Below are 13,681 nucleotides of genomic sequence, written 5' to 3' on the forward strand. Positions count from 1 at the left end.
ATTTTCCGGAAACCAAAAAAGGTTCAGAGCATTTAAGAACGCCTGCTTGTTATACTTGGCTCTTCAACCTAAGACTTTTAGTTCTGAAACAGTAAAAGTAGGGTTCATTATTTCTTTGCTGTCCGAGGACCCCCAAGCCTGGGCCAATAACCTCCTAGAACAAAAAAGCCCCTTACTGAACTTTGTGGAAACTTTCTTCGAATCCCTGGTGAAAATTATACGACGACCCCCAACGCACCACCACTGCCGAAACCATCCTGCATGCCTTAGTCCAAGGGAAGAGACCGGTGGAGGATTACACGGTTGAGTTCAGAAAATGGTCTGGGGACACTGGATGGAATGAGGCGGCTCCAAATATCAGTACCGCCAGGTCTCCAATACATCTGGCCAATGGATCTTCACCTTGCTCAGGACCTGTTACCCAGGAGACCAAACCCACTCTCACCATTACAGATTCAGGTCATCAAGAATTTCTCTGCTTTGACATCATATGCTCTCCCATGTTCCCTATCATCCTGGGACTTCCATGGTTACAAGCTCACGACCCCCACATTAATTGGAGTAAGAGGGAAATCTCCTTTTCCTCAGCCTACTGTTACCAGCATTGCTTTACCTCTGGTCCTATCAGCACGGCCTCCTGCCTGCCCATCCAGCCAGTACTCGATCATCTACAGCACATCCCCTCAGCCTACCACAGATTTATGGACATTTTCGATAAGAAGAATGCCGACAGTCTACCCCCTCACTGGCCATACGACTGTCCCATTGACCTTTTATCCGGCTCTGAGATCCCCTTCGGTCGTATATTCCCGCTATCAGAAAACGAGTTGGAGGCCCTTCGGTCCTACATTAATGAAAACCTTGAAAAGGGGTTCATCCGTCCTTCCTCCTCTCCAGCCGGAGCGGGAATTTTCTTTGTTGAAAAGGATGGCACCCTAAGACCCTGTGTGGACTATAGGGAGCTCAGCAAGATCACTATCAAAAACCGCTATCTGCTCCCCCTTATCCCAGAGCTGTTCCAGCGGTTCCGAACCACCCGAATCTTTTCTAAACTTGACTTACGGGGTGCTTATAACCTTGTTCAGATACGCCCGGGGGATGAGTGGAAGACGGCTTTTAGGTCTAGATTCGGACACTTTGAATATTTAGTGATGCCATTCGGTCTGTGTAACGCCCCAGCTACGTTTCAGCATCTAGTGAATGATATCTTTCGAGAATACTTGGACAACTTTGTGATCGTTTACCTTGACGATATTTTGATCTTTTCTACCACCATTGAGCTGCACCAAGTTCACATAAAAAAGGTACTCACAATTCTCAGGAAACACGGACTTTACCTAAAAGGGGAAAAATGTGAGTTCGAAAAAACGATGGTCCAATTCTTAGGGTTCACTATCTCCACAGAAGGGGCTGCAACGGACCCTCAGAAGGTGAAATCTATCCAGGAATGGCCAGCTCCTGCAGACAAGAAGGAGGTTCAAAGATTTGTGGGCTTTGCAAATTTCTACCGCAGGTTCATAAAAGGATTCTCATCAATTATTTCACCCATCACCCAATTGACCAGCCAGCAAAGCCGATTTCAGTGGTCCCAGGAAGCTTTCAATAAACTGAAGGATCTATTTACTTCTGCCCCGGTACTACTACACCCAGACCCCACTTTGCCCTATGTGTTGGAAGTGGACGCCTCGGAGTCAGCTATAGGAGCAATTCTGTCCCAAAGACGAGGGCATAAAGCTCTTCTTCACCCTGTGGCTTTTGCCTCCCGGAAATTAACCCCGCCAGAAAGAAACTATGATGTTGGGGAACGTGAGCTACTGGCCATAAAATTTGCTCTAGAAGAGTGGAGATATCTCTTGGAGGGTGCGTCTCACCCCATTATGATCTTCACAGATCACAAGAACCTGGAGTACCTCAGGGCAGCAAAATGTCTCAGACCCCGGCAAGCCCGTTGGGCTTTGTTCTTCTCCAGGTTCAACTTTCACATTTCCTATTGGCCAGGCTCCAAAAATGGGAAAGCAGACGCACTCTCCCGGATGTTCCCAGAGACCACCCAGACAGCAAAACCTGGTACCATTTTGTCTTCGCAAAATTTTCTTTGTTTAATACAGCCTGACCTAAGGACTGCCACTGAACAGGCCTCCAGCCAATGTTTAGACCCTGAAGTACCTTCGTTGAGGAAACAGGATGGTCTGCTGTGAGCTCAAAACAAAATATTTGTCCCAGTACAAGTAAGGCTCTTGATATTAAAGACTTTTCATGATAACAAGTTTGCAGGACATTTTGCGGTACAAAAGACCTCTGAACTGGTACATTGTTCCTTCTGGTGGCCGGGGTGGAGACAGGATTGTAAAAACTATGTCAAATCTTGTATTGTCTGCCAACGCAGCAAGGGGTCCAACACGAAAGCCTGGGGCCTGCTGAGACCATTACCCATACCGGAACTACCCTGGAAGGAAGTGGCTATGGACTTCATCGTTGACCTACCGCCCTCTGGGGGGTTTTCCACCATTCTGGTAGTGGTCGATCTTCTTTCAAAAATGGCTCACTTCCTACCTATGAAAGGCACGCCCTCTGCCTCAGATACCGCAGATATATTTATTAAAGAAGTGGTTAGGCTCCATGGAGTACCCATGGAGTACCTCTGACAGAGGAGTTCAGTTTACCTCAAAATTTTGGAAAGACCTTTGCAAATCCCTAGAGATAAAGGTATGTCTGTCCTCAGCCTATCACCCACAAAGTAACGGCCAAACAGAGAGGACAAACCAAACCCTGGAACAGTATCTCCGCTGCTCATGCTCCCAAGACAACTGGATTCCTCTTCTCCCCTGTGCGGAATTTGCCTACAATAATTCCATACACACAGCCACCAACCAAACTCCTTTTTGGGCCAATTATGGGTTTCACCCTTCCTTTTTGCCTAACTCTTTTCCAGAAGTGTCAGTTCCTGCGGTACAAGACCGAATACGTTTTATCCAAACCAATTTTCAACTAATTCAGGAAACTATGAAGAAGGCTCAGGACACATACAAAAAATATTATGACAGGGGAAGGAGGAGCAATCCAACCTTCAAGATTGGAGATGAAGTCTGGCTATCCGCAATGAACCTCAAACTTCCTTGTCCCTCATGTAAATTGGGCCCAAAATTCATTGGTCCCTTTAAAGTGAAAAGAGTAGTGAATCCTGTGGCTTTTGAACTTGCTCTACCTAGTTCTTACAGGATACACCCTGTTTTTTATACATCCCTATTGAAACCAGTAACTCCCAGCCCTTTTCCAGGAAGGGAAGAATTGCCACCTCCTCCGGTCAATATTGAAGGCGAAGATGAATTTGAGGTGGAGACAATAATGGACTGTAGAAAGAGGGGTGGTCGGGTCCAGTACCTGGTCAAGTGGAAGGGGTACCCTCCAGAAGATAATTCTTGGGAACCTTCTTCTAATATACATGCCCCACGGTTGATACAAGCATTCCACAAGAAGTATCTGGGAGTACTGGCCAGATTGGCCATCCGGAGGCTGCCCCTTTGGGGGGGGGGGGGGGGCACTGTCAGAGAAATAATGGAAACAGAACTTGCCAATATCGGAATGTTCCTCTGCGTCTGTGCGGCGGAATCACGCTCCGGCGTATGCGGGTGCGCGATGTAGCAGAACGGCGCACACAGGTTCATGACACGGCGTAATGGCGCACGAACGTTCGCGTTACACCTATATAAAGATATATAAAGACTGATCTGTTCCTTGTATAAGTGCTGGTTTGTCTTTCGGCTTCTTGTGTTCCGTTCCTGTGCTTGCCTGCCTGTGTTTACCTGCTGTGACCCAGATTGCCTTGACCTACTCTGCCTCTCTCCAGTGCTTTGACCCCGGGTTGTTTAAAGGGCTTCACTATTACCTACCTGCTGTGTTTGACCCTCGGCACGTCTTAAGGATTCTCCTGCCTTCCAGTGTATGACCCTGGCTCGTCTAACGGACTCCTCTGCTATCTACCTACAGTGCACAACCCCGGCTCGCCTTCAGGACTCCCCTGCTGACTTACTGCTGTGTTTGACCCTCGGCTTGTTTAAAGGACTTTCTTATCCACCTTTATATAAAGTGTGATGACTGCGCTTAAGACAATATGTAGGTATGCAGCCCCTAAAGAAGCTCACTAAAAAGTGCTTCAGAAATGAGTAGATATATAAAATGGGGTGATGGCGCTCCCTATACTTGGTTGGGCGAATGAGTAAAAAAGAATAAAACGAATTAAATTGGAAATAATAGAAGTAATAAAGACCAATGTGCTGGCTCCACGGCGGGGATACCCCACCTATTTAAGGTTATATGTATAACCAGGGGTGCTGATACACATATGGATAAACAAATAAAGTGGGCTAATGGCACTCCATATAATAGGTTTATGAGCATAAGTGAGTGTGAAAGTAAAAAACCTAATTAAATAGTAATGGAGGGCCAATGTCCTGGCTCCACAGCAGAAATATCCCACTGGCTGCGGGTTTGTGCGTGTGACCAAGTGTACTAATATGTATGCAATCTCCTCACCCGAAGTGGTATTGTTATTACGTGTGACTATACCCTAATTTTACATACATCATGTTTAAATAATACCATACATAGTATCCCTATATATACCAGCAGTGCCTCACATATAAAAAAAATCTTCTGCATAAGTGCACAAAATTTGATAATAGGTAGTAATAGGAAATTAATTATTAGTGAACCTGTGACTATAATACAAATAGTGATAGTATCAAAATAACAAGGTAGTGGTAAGCCTATAAGTGACCATATGATTGACCACTTAGGTAGGTATTATACAGCTACCGAGTTGTAAAATCCATGAACATAATCACTGACCAAAAAATCATTTAAACCTTATTATTTTCTTTAAAGTGTTTATAAGCAGTCCATAATTAATATGTTTGTAAGCAGTCCATAATTAATATATGAAGGTGTCTCCAACACGGTGAAAAGGAAATCTCAAAAACGTGACTTGAGTGCGTTCAATATCCTTGGTGACTTAGTGCTCCCCCTCAAGGGTCCCCACTCACCAGATCCATTCACCCCAGAGGGGCATTTCGCATATAGCTGTAGCCTCTACGATCTCCCTGTCAGCGTAGTGGATGGGTTTCCCGGGGTGGTCCTCAACATTCACAGGAGAATGGAGCTTTATCACTCATATAAAAAGAAGGAATAGTGGACTCCTATAGTGTAGTAAATAAAATTAAAATTTATTCCAACATAAAAAATCTTCCAATAAAAGATACTATATTCCAGCTGGCTATAGTAATCCAGCAGCAAAAAGTACCAAAGGCAATAGACTCCAAGCTAGGTGTAGCTAGCACAATGCTACCCTGATATATATAAAAATCACTGAGGACGTCTATGACGAAACACGTATGACGGCGCCACGCACGCTACGTCATTTCCAGAAGACAGGCCGGTGGAACGCAGGTGGAGTGCAAACAATCGTTTTACTTCCTCCTTGCGCCACAGGCTGCCCGGTTGTTGTTTTTATATATATCAGGGTAGCATTGTGCTAGCTACACCTAGCTTGGAGTCTATTGCCTTTGGTACTTTTTGCTGCTGGATTACTATAGCCAGCTGTGCCGGAATATAGTATCTTTTATTGGAAGATTTTTATGTTGGAATACATTTTAATTTTATTTACTACACTATGGTAGTCCACTATTCCTTCTTTTTATATGAGTGATAAAGCTCCATTCTCCTGTGAATGTTGAGGACCACCCCGGGAAACCCATCCACTACGCTGACAGGGAGATCGTAGAGGCTACATCTATATGCGAAATGCCCCTCTGGGGTGAATGGATCTGGTGAGTGGGGACCCTTGAGGGGGAGCACTAAGTCACCAAGGATATTGAACGCACTCAAGTCACGTTTTTGAGATTTCCTTTTCACCGTGTTGGAGACACCTTCATATATTAATTATGGACTGCTTATAAACACTTTAAAGAAAATAATAAGGTGATTTTTTGGTCACTGATTATGTTCATGGATTTTACAACTCGGTAGCTGTATAATACCTACCTAAGTGGTCACTCATATGGTCACTTATAGGCTTACCACTACCTTGTTATTTTGATACTATCACTATTTGTATTATAGTCACAGGTTTACTAATAATTAATTTCCTATTACTACCTATTATCAAATTTTGTGCACTTATGCAGAAGATTTTTTTTTATGTGTGAGGCACTACTGGTATATATAGGGATACTATGTATGGTATTATTTAAACATGATGTATGTATAATTAGGGTATAGTCACACGTAATAACAATACCACTTAGGGTGAGGAGATTGCATACATATTAGTACACTTGGTCACACGCACAAACCCGCAGCCAGTGGGATATTTCTGCTGTGGAGCCAGGACATTGGCCCTCCATTACCATTTAATTAGGTTTTTTACTTTCACACTCACTTATGCTCATAAACCTATTATAGGGAGTTCCATTACCCCACTTTATTTGTTTATCCATATGTGTATCAGCACCCCTGGTTATACATATAACCTTAAATAGGTGGGGTATCCCCGCCGTGGAGCCAGCACATTGGTCTTTATTACTTTTATTATTTCCAATTTAATTTGTTTTATTCTTTTTTACTCATTCGCCCAACCAAGTTTAGGGAGCGCCATCACCCCATTTTATATATCTACTCTTCTTATCCACCTGCTTCCAGTGTATGATCCCGGCTTGCACCACAGACTTTCTTCTACTAAGTTCTCCATGCCTGATTTCCAGTGCTCAGCCCAGTCCCAATCTCTACCGGGCCCAGTGGATTAGAACCCCAGCCGGGTCTCCTAACCCCAACCAGGTGCCCGGTCCACCGCTGCTCCACATTTCCACACTGCAGGAGTCCTCCTTTCAAGAACCATCTACCTGCTGGCGACCCGTGCCTCTCTGTGCCCTATACCCTCTGTACCACTTCTAGATGTAGAGTGCGCTTAGCTGCAAGGGAAGCCACTCCCAGCATTTCGGCTTCGGTAAGTACTGTGATAAAGAGTTTTAAACTACACAGAGGTACGAGACAGGGCTGCCCCCTGTCCCCTCTGTTGTTTGCCCTGGCCATAGAGCCTCTGGCTGCTTTGGTCCGTTCCAATACTTCTATACAGGGATTTAGGTATAGGGAACTCCATGAAAAAAAATAGGATTTTTATAACAGCTTACCTGTAAAATCCTTTTCTGTTGAGGTACTTCACAGGACACAGTCTCAGTAATCACTGATGGGTTATATAGGGTATCACTGGGTGATTGGACACTGGCACACCCTAGACAGGAAGTTCAACCCCCTATATAACCCCTCCCCTTACTGGGAGTACCTCAGTTTTGTAGCAAAGCAATATAAGTGTATTAGAAGAGGGGAGGGACCTCTGTGTGCCGTGATGTACCTCAAAAGAAAAGGATTTTACAGGTAAGCCGTTATAAAAATCCTATTTTCTTTCTCGTACATCACGGGACACAGAGTCTCAGTAATCACTGATGGGATGTCCCAGAGCAATGCTATGTGAGGGGAGGGGAGGGGAACAACATGTAGGGTGTAATCAGACCTGAGGATCTTTTACCGCTGCCTGCAGCACACTGCGCCCAAAGGCGATATCCTCATGTCTTCTCACATCCACCTGATAAAATCTGGTGAATGTATGGGCTGAAGACCAGGTTGCGGCCTTACAGATTTGAGCCATAGAGGCCTGGTGATGCACGGCCCACGAGGCACTAATAGCCCTTGTGGAGTGCGCCTTGATCTCAAAAGGCGGAACTTTCTGCTTCAAACCATAAGCTTGAACAATAACTTGTCAAATCCATTTCGCAATGGTAGATTTTGACGCTGCCTGTCCTCTATTAGGACCTTCTGGCAATACAAACAAAACATCCGTTTTGTGAATCTGAGCAGTCGCTTCCAGATAGGCTCTGACTGTTCTCACTACATTCAAAGAATGTAGTGACCTTTCTTTCATAGAACAGGGAAAAAAAGGAAAGCAGAACAATATCTTGGTTTAGATGAAAACCTGAAACCACCTTCGGTAGAAAGCTAGGATGAGGGCGCAATACCACTCTATCCTTGTGCATGACTAAGTAAGGTTCTTTGCAGGAAAGAGCTGCTAATTCTGATACTCTTCTAGCAGAAGAAATGGCTACCAGAAAAATTAACTTCCTTGTCAACAGGACCAAGGGAATTTGACGTATCGGTTCAAAAGGCTGTTTCTGTAAAACTGACAGAACCAAATTCAAGTCCCAGGGGTTTAGGGGCGCCTTAACCAGAGGATACCCCCAGGTTACCCCCTGTATAAAGCTTCGGACCAAAGAATGCGAAGCAAGTGGACGCTGAAACAATACTGCCAAGGACGAGACCTGGCCCTTGATGGTACTCAAGGCCAGCTTCATTTCTAACACCATTTGCAGAAAGTCATGGATTCTACCTATGACATATTTTCTGGGTTGCCAACCCCTGGATTCCGCCCCGGGAGACATAAGCTTTCCAGACTCTATGATAAATCATTCTGGAAGCTGGCTTCCTTGCATTAATCAAGGTAGAAATCACAGGGCCTGAAAGCCCACCACTCTTCATAACGTGGGTTTCAACAGCCAAACCGTCAAATTCAGCGTTTGTAAGGCAGGATGGAACATTGGACCTTGGGATAACAGGTCTGGACATGATGGTAGGGTCCACGGGGAACCTACTGCCATTTTTATTATTTCCGCATACCAAGCTCTTCTGGGCCAAGCTGGGGCCACCAGAAGTAACGACTTTTTTTCCTGCCTGATCCTGCGAAGAAGTCGTGGCAGTAACAGAATAGGAGGGAATGCATAAATCAATGAGAACTGATGCCACGGAGTCACCAACGCATCTGTCCCGCATGCAAGAGGATCCCTTGTTCTTGACACAAAATTGTCGATCTTGTTGTTGAACCTGGACGCAAAGAATTCTACATCCGGAACCCCCCATCTTTGGCATATGGCAAAGAAGGCGTCAGGGTGAAGAGACCATGGCCCTGGGACTAACTGCCGGTGACTCAAGTAGTCCGCCTGCCAGTTCTCTACCCCCGAAATGAAGATTGCTGATATGCACGGCCCATGCTTTTCTGCCAAGATTAAGATCTGGTTTACTTCTCCCTGAGCTGCACGACTCCTGGTGCCTCCTTGGTGATTGATACAAGCCACTCCTGTGGCATTGTTGGACTGGATCCTGACAGGGCAACCCTATAACCTGACAGTCCAGGCCTAGATACGCCGCACGGATCTCCAGAATGTTGATGGGTAAGGTCCTCTCGGTCTTGGACCATCTCCCTTGGACAGTCGACTGTTCCAGAACTGCTCCCCAACCCGAAAGACTGGCATCTGTTGTTACCACTGTCCATGTAACTGGTAAAAAGGATTTTCCTTTTTGCAGATTTTCGGGTATCAACCACCAACTGAGGCTCTGACGCACTGTAGAAGACATCAGAAAATCTAACACCTGAACCTTCTTGTTCCAGGCAGACAGGATACTGTTTTGCAGCAGTCTCAAATGAAACTGAGCATCCCAGCAACATCTCCTCTTGAGACGCTGAAGAGGGCCCTTCTCCACTTGATTCCTCAGAAGAGGAGTCATCAGTTTCATCCCGATCCTCTGAGGAATCCCCTTCTTTTTCCCAGAGTTCCTCTGCTTGAGGGTCCTGGGTGGCAGAGGGGGACCTAGTGCGTTTTCTTCCACTGAGTGAAGATGCAATTAAGGCCACTAGTCTTTCCTCTAATCCATTTATGGTTGAGGGAAAAAACCTCCTGAGTAATGTATACAGGGGCTGAAGTGCCAGGAGCAGTTGCAGCCCCTGACGGCTCACCCTGGCCAGCTTCCCCAGGTCCTTCGGAGGGGGGGGGGGGGTGCTGCGGGGGGGGGGGTCCTCAGAGCCCCTATTTTTCGGGGTATTCGTACCTCTTCTGCCCATAGTGCCAAGCAACAAAGGCAGAGGTACTACCAGAATGCACTGACTGCTGAGCAATGTAGTTCAGCAACTGCCGCTGCTATCAAGTCTCAGTCTGGTGCCTAAGTAAATGTTGCCTGGGAATGCGTGTCCCCCATACTCGCATGCGCCCGTCTGCTCTGTGTCCCTCCATAAGCTGTGTGCATCTGAAAAAGAGTGCACTTTATAGCTTGTGTGTAGCCTGCAATGTGGGCGTCTAGCCACACCGACGTCGCATTAATGCTCCGCCCCCCCCCCCTCGTCTTTTCAAAAAAGAATGCTTTCCTGCGCGAACCGAGGCTCCGATCCTTGGGACCAACATGGAAGGGAGACTGGGGTGGAGGAGAGAGGAGGGCCGGTGGATGGGAAGCCGCTATAATGGCGGCAGGCGGTGCGGTATATTACCGCTTCCCTGTGCCTTAACCTAAGCCATGGGGGGAGAATCCCTGCAGGAGAAAACCCCCCTTCCCACATCCTACCTGGAGCATGGCTTGGAGGAGCGTACAGCATGGACACCAAGCTGACAGATAAGGCATGAAAAGGTATGTGCTCTTGACAGCCCCCGGTGGCAACTTTAGGCATAGCATACATTTACTTAAAGGAGAAACATACTGGAATTAGAAAAATTCCTAAGGAGTCTCCCTTACCTTATCCAGCTGCAGGGTTCTGAGTGACAGACCCAATCGTCACCTCTCACGGTGGGCTCCGTTTAGAAAAAACCTTCTGAAAAAAAACAAATACTGGATCCCGGGGTCCAGCTCTCTAAAAAGAGAAGCGTTACAAGTAAAACCTCGTTTCTTCATAAACGAGGCCCGGGTACCATCCAATTTGGCCTGGAAAAGACACCTTAAATTGATCCGGTTGCATGGCTTGCCCCAGTGCAGGATATTTCAGTGGAGCTCAGCACAGCACATCTTTACTCGTGACCAACACCTAAGACACTGGCGAAAAAACTGAGATACTCCCAGTAAGTGGAGGGGTTATATAGGGGGTTGAACTTCCTGTCTAGGGTGTGCCAGTGTCCAATCACCTAGTGATACCCTACATAACCCATCAGTGATTACTGAGATTCTGTGTCCCGTGAGGTACGAGAAAGAAATAATGATGTATGCTGACGATACAATGCTGTTCCTCGGTGATACATCCACTTCCCTACAAGAGGCAATGATGGTGATATGGGAGTTTGGGGAATACTCCCGTCTAGTCATAAATTGGACTAAATCCTCTCTTATTTTGCTGGATGTGACGCCCGACCCTTCAGTGCGGACCATACAGGACAGTCCACTTTCATGTTCCTTTAGATACCTGGGTATACAGATAACCCCCCTCCCGCTAGATTATATTGAACTTAATTTAACCCCTTTGCTCAATCAATGTCAAGGCAGGGTTAAAGTATGGAGCAGACTTAAGATATCCCTAGCGGGACTTGTAAACCTTATTAAAATAATTATGATGCCACAGTTGCTGTATGTGCTACACAACACCCCAATGGTCATTCCCTTGAAAAAGTTCCATATAATAAACTCAATCTTTAGGTCGCTGCTTTGGCAATCCAAACCAGCTAGAATAAAACTGGAGCAGCTACAGCGCCCAAAAGAAGCGGGAGGACTGGCGTTGCCTAATCCCTGGCTAGATTATTTAGCTTCACAGTTACAACACATAGCGAGGGCAGTGCGCCCCCAGCAGGAACTGCACCTGAATTTATTAGACTCTTCTCCCAAACTTCTCAACTTTACAACAGGGTCAGGGGTGACGGACGGTCTGGAGGCCCTGCACTTCAGTAAGTCTAATAGACTTTACCCTACCTATGCAGAAAATCAGGAATAAGGCAAGAACAATGCAAGGGGTACAGGGATTCACTAAATACAGCCCCATCTGGGATAACTACTACTTCCCAGATTTAGCAAAACTACCCTATGGTACAAAGTGTTTACAGTTTGGTATCTGCCATCTGACCCATATATTCCGAGAGGGAAAGCTGATGTCATTTTCGGAGCTTAGAGAGGCCTTTAGACTCCATAATACAATGCACTTTTACTACATGCTACGTCAGCATGTGATCAGGGCTCAGGGCAATGGAGGAACAATGGTCCTTTGATTCCACCACCATCTTCAACCACTTGTTTCAGGTTACCACCTATAAAGGATTTATCTCCTGCAGCTATGCCATGCTCCTCAGCCTCTTCCATGGTGACGCCCCTCTTAAGGCAGTGTTGCAGTGGGAACGAGATGTTGGTGCTTTTGACGAGGAGCAGTGGGAGGCAGCCCTACAGCCTGTTCCCCAGTGTCCCTTGAATGCAGCTCAGCATTCGTCACAGCTATATAATCTCCTAAGGCAGGGGTCTCAAACTGGTGGCCCTCCAGCTGTTGCAAAACTACAAGTCCCATCATGCCTCTGCCTATGAGAGTCATGCTTGTAACTGTCAGCCTTGCAATGCCTCATGGAACTTGTAGTTTTGCAACAGCTGGAGGGCCACCAGTTTGAGATCCCTGTCCAAAGGGTTCAATACGCCAGCTAGACTGGCTCACATGGGGGTGAGATCAGATACCATTTGCACTAGCTGCAGCAGAGACCATGGAGATTTGATACAAAAAAAACATACTTTCCAACATTTGTCCACGGAAAGTTGGCCAACATTTGTCTGATGGAGCATACACACGGTCGGATTTTCCGCCAACAGCTGGTCATCACACATTTTCCCTTGGAAAATCCGATCGTGTGTATGAGGCTTAAGGGGCTGAGAGCTGCAGAACTTGCATCCACGCAGCCCAGAAGTTTACAGTACTAATTATGGCATGTAAACAAGTAGACCTGGCGGATGTACAAAACGGCATGCAGGATGGGGGTGGTTGCTTTTGAAGCATAGTAATTTATAACTGCTTTGATCCTGGTAAGTTTATTGTGTCCAGAGTTGGGCTTAAAGAAAGCAAATATTTATATACATGATAAGATACATCAGATTCTCTATACATACGATTGTAAGTAATGCTTCAATTTGGCAATTTTTTTTGTTCCCACAATGCCTTTTTGTTTGATGATCTATATGTACTAACATTTTCCCTGAATAAAATAGCAATGTTGTATTTCACAGTATTCTGGTGCTGTGCATTTTGTCCACTTACCAATTCTGGGAACATTAGAGTGAAATCAGTTTTCCACACAACCTCTTAACAGGTATTTCAAGAGTGGTTTTATCATGCATTATTTTTAACTTCTCTCTTTACAGGGAAAGCTGCTTTAAAGAGGTGAGATAATTATGCTTCAGTTAGAGGCAAGCCATTAAGTTCATGTCGGGCTTACAAAATCCTCTTTTCCACTACAGCAGATAGGATGATAGATCATGTCCACCAGGAATCTCTTTAAAGTTCATTGTCCTCTAGCATAAACGTGCCTTTTTCGCACCTTGTATGCTATCTACAGCTTTTAGAAAAGGAACAAGACATTACTGAAGGTTACAACTAAAAATCAGCAATTGTTTTCTGTGAGGAAAACACTTTGATCTATTATTTATTTATTTTTTTTAAAAGGCAATTGTCAGGAAAGAAATATGAGCGCTATCATTAATGACTTGGTTTTGTGGGCACATTATTATTAAATTTACCTCACCATATTTAAAAACACTCACATCCCCCCTAACTGGGAAGATACACAATTTGTTTGACATTTAATACTGGGGTTATGGCTGCAGCTAGATGCCATAACCCTGGTATTAAAAGTTTAAAATT

Source organism: Aquarana catesbeiana, linkage group LG08 (assembly GCF_042186555.1).
Source record: "Aquarana catesbeiana isolate 2022-GZ linkage group LG08, ASM4218655v1, whole genome shotgun sequence".
In the NCBI taxonomy this organism is placed as follows: domain Eukaryota; kingdom Metazoa; phylum Chordata; class Amphibia; order Anura; family Ranidae; genus Aquarana; species Aquarana catesbeiana.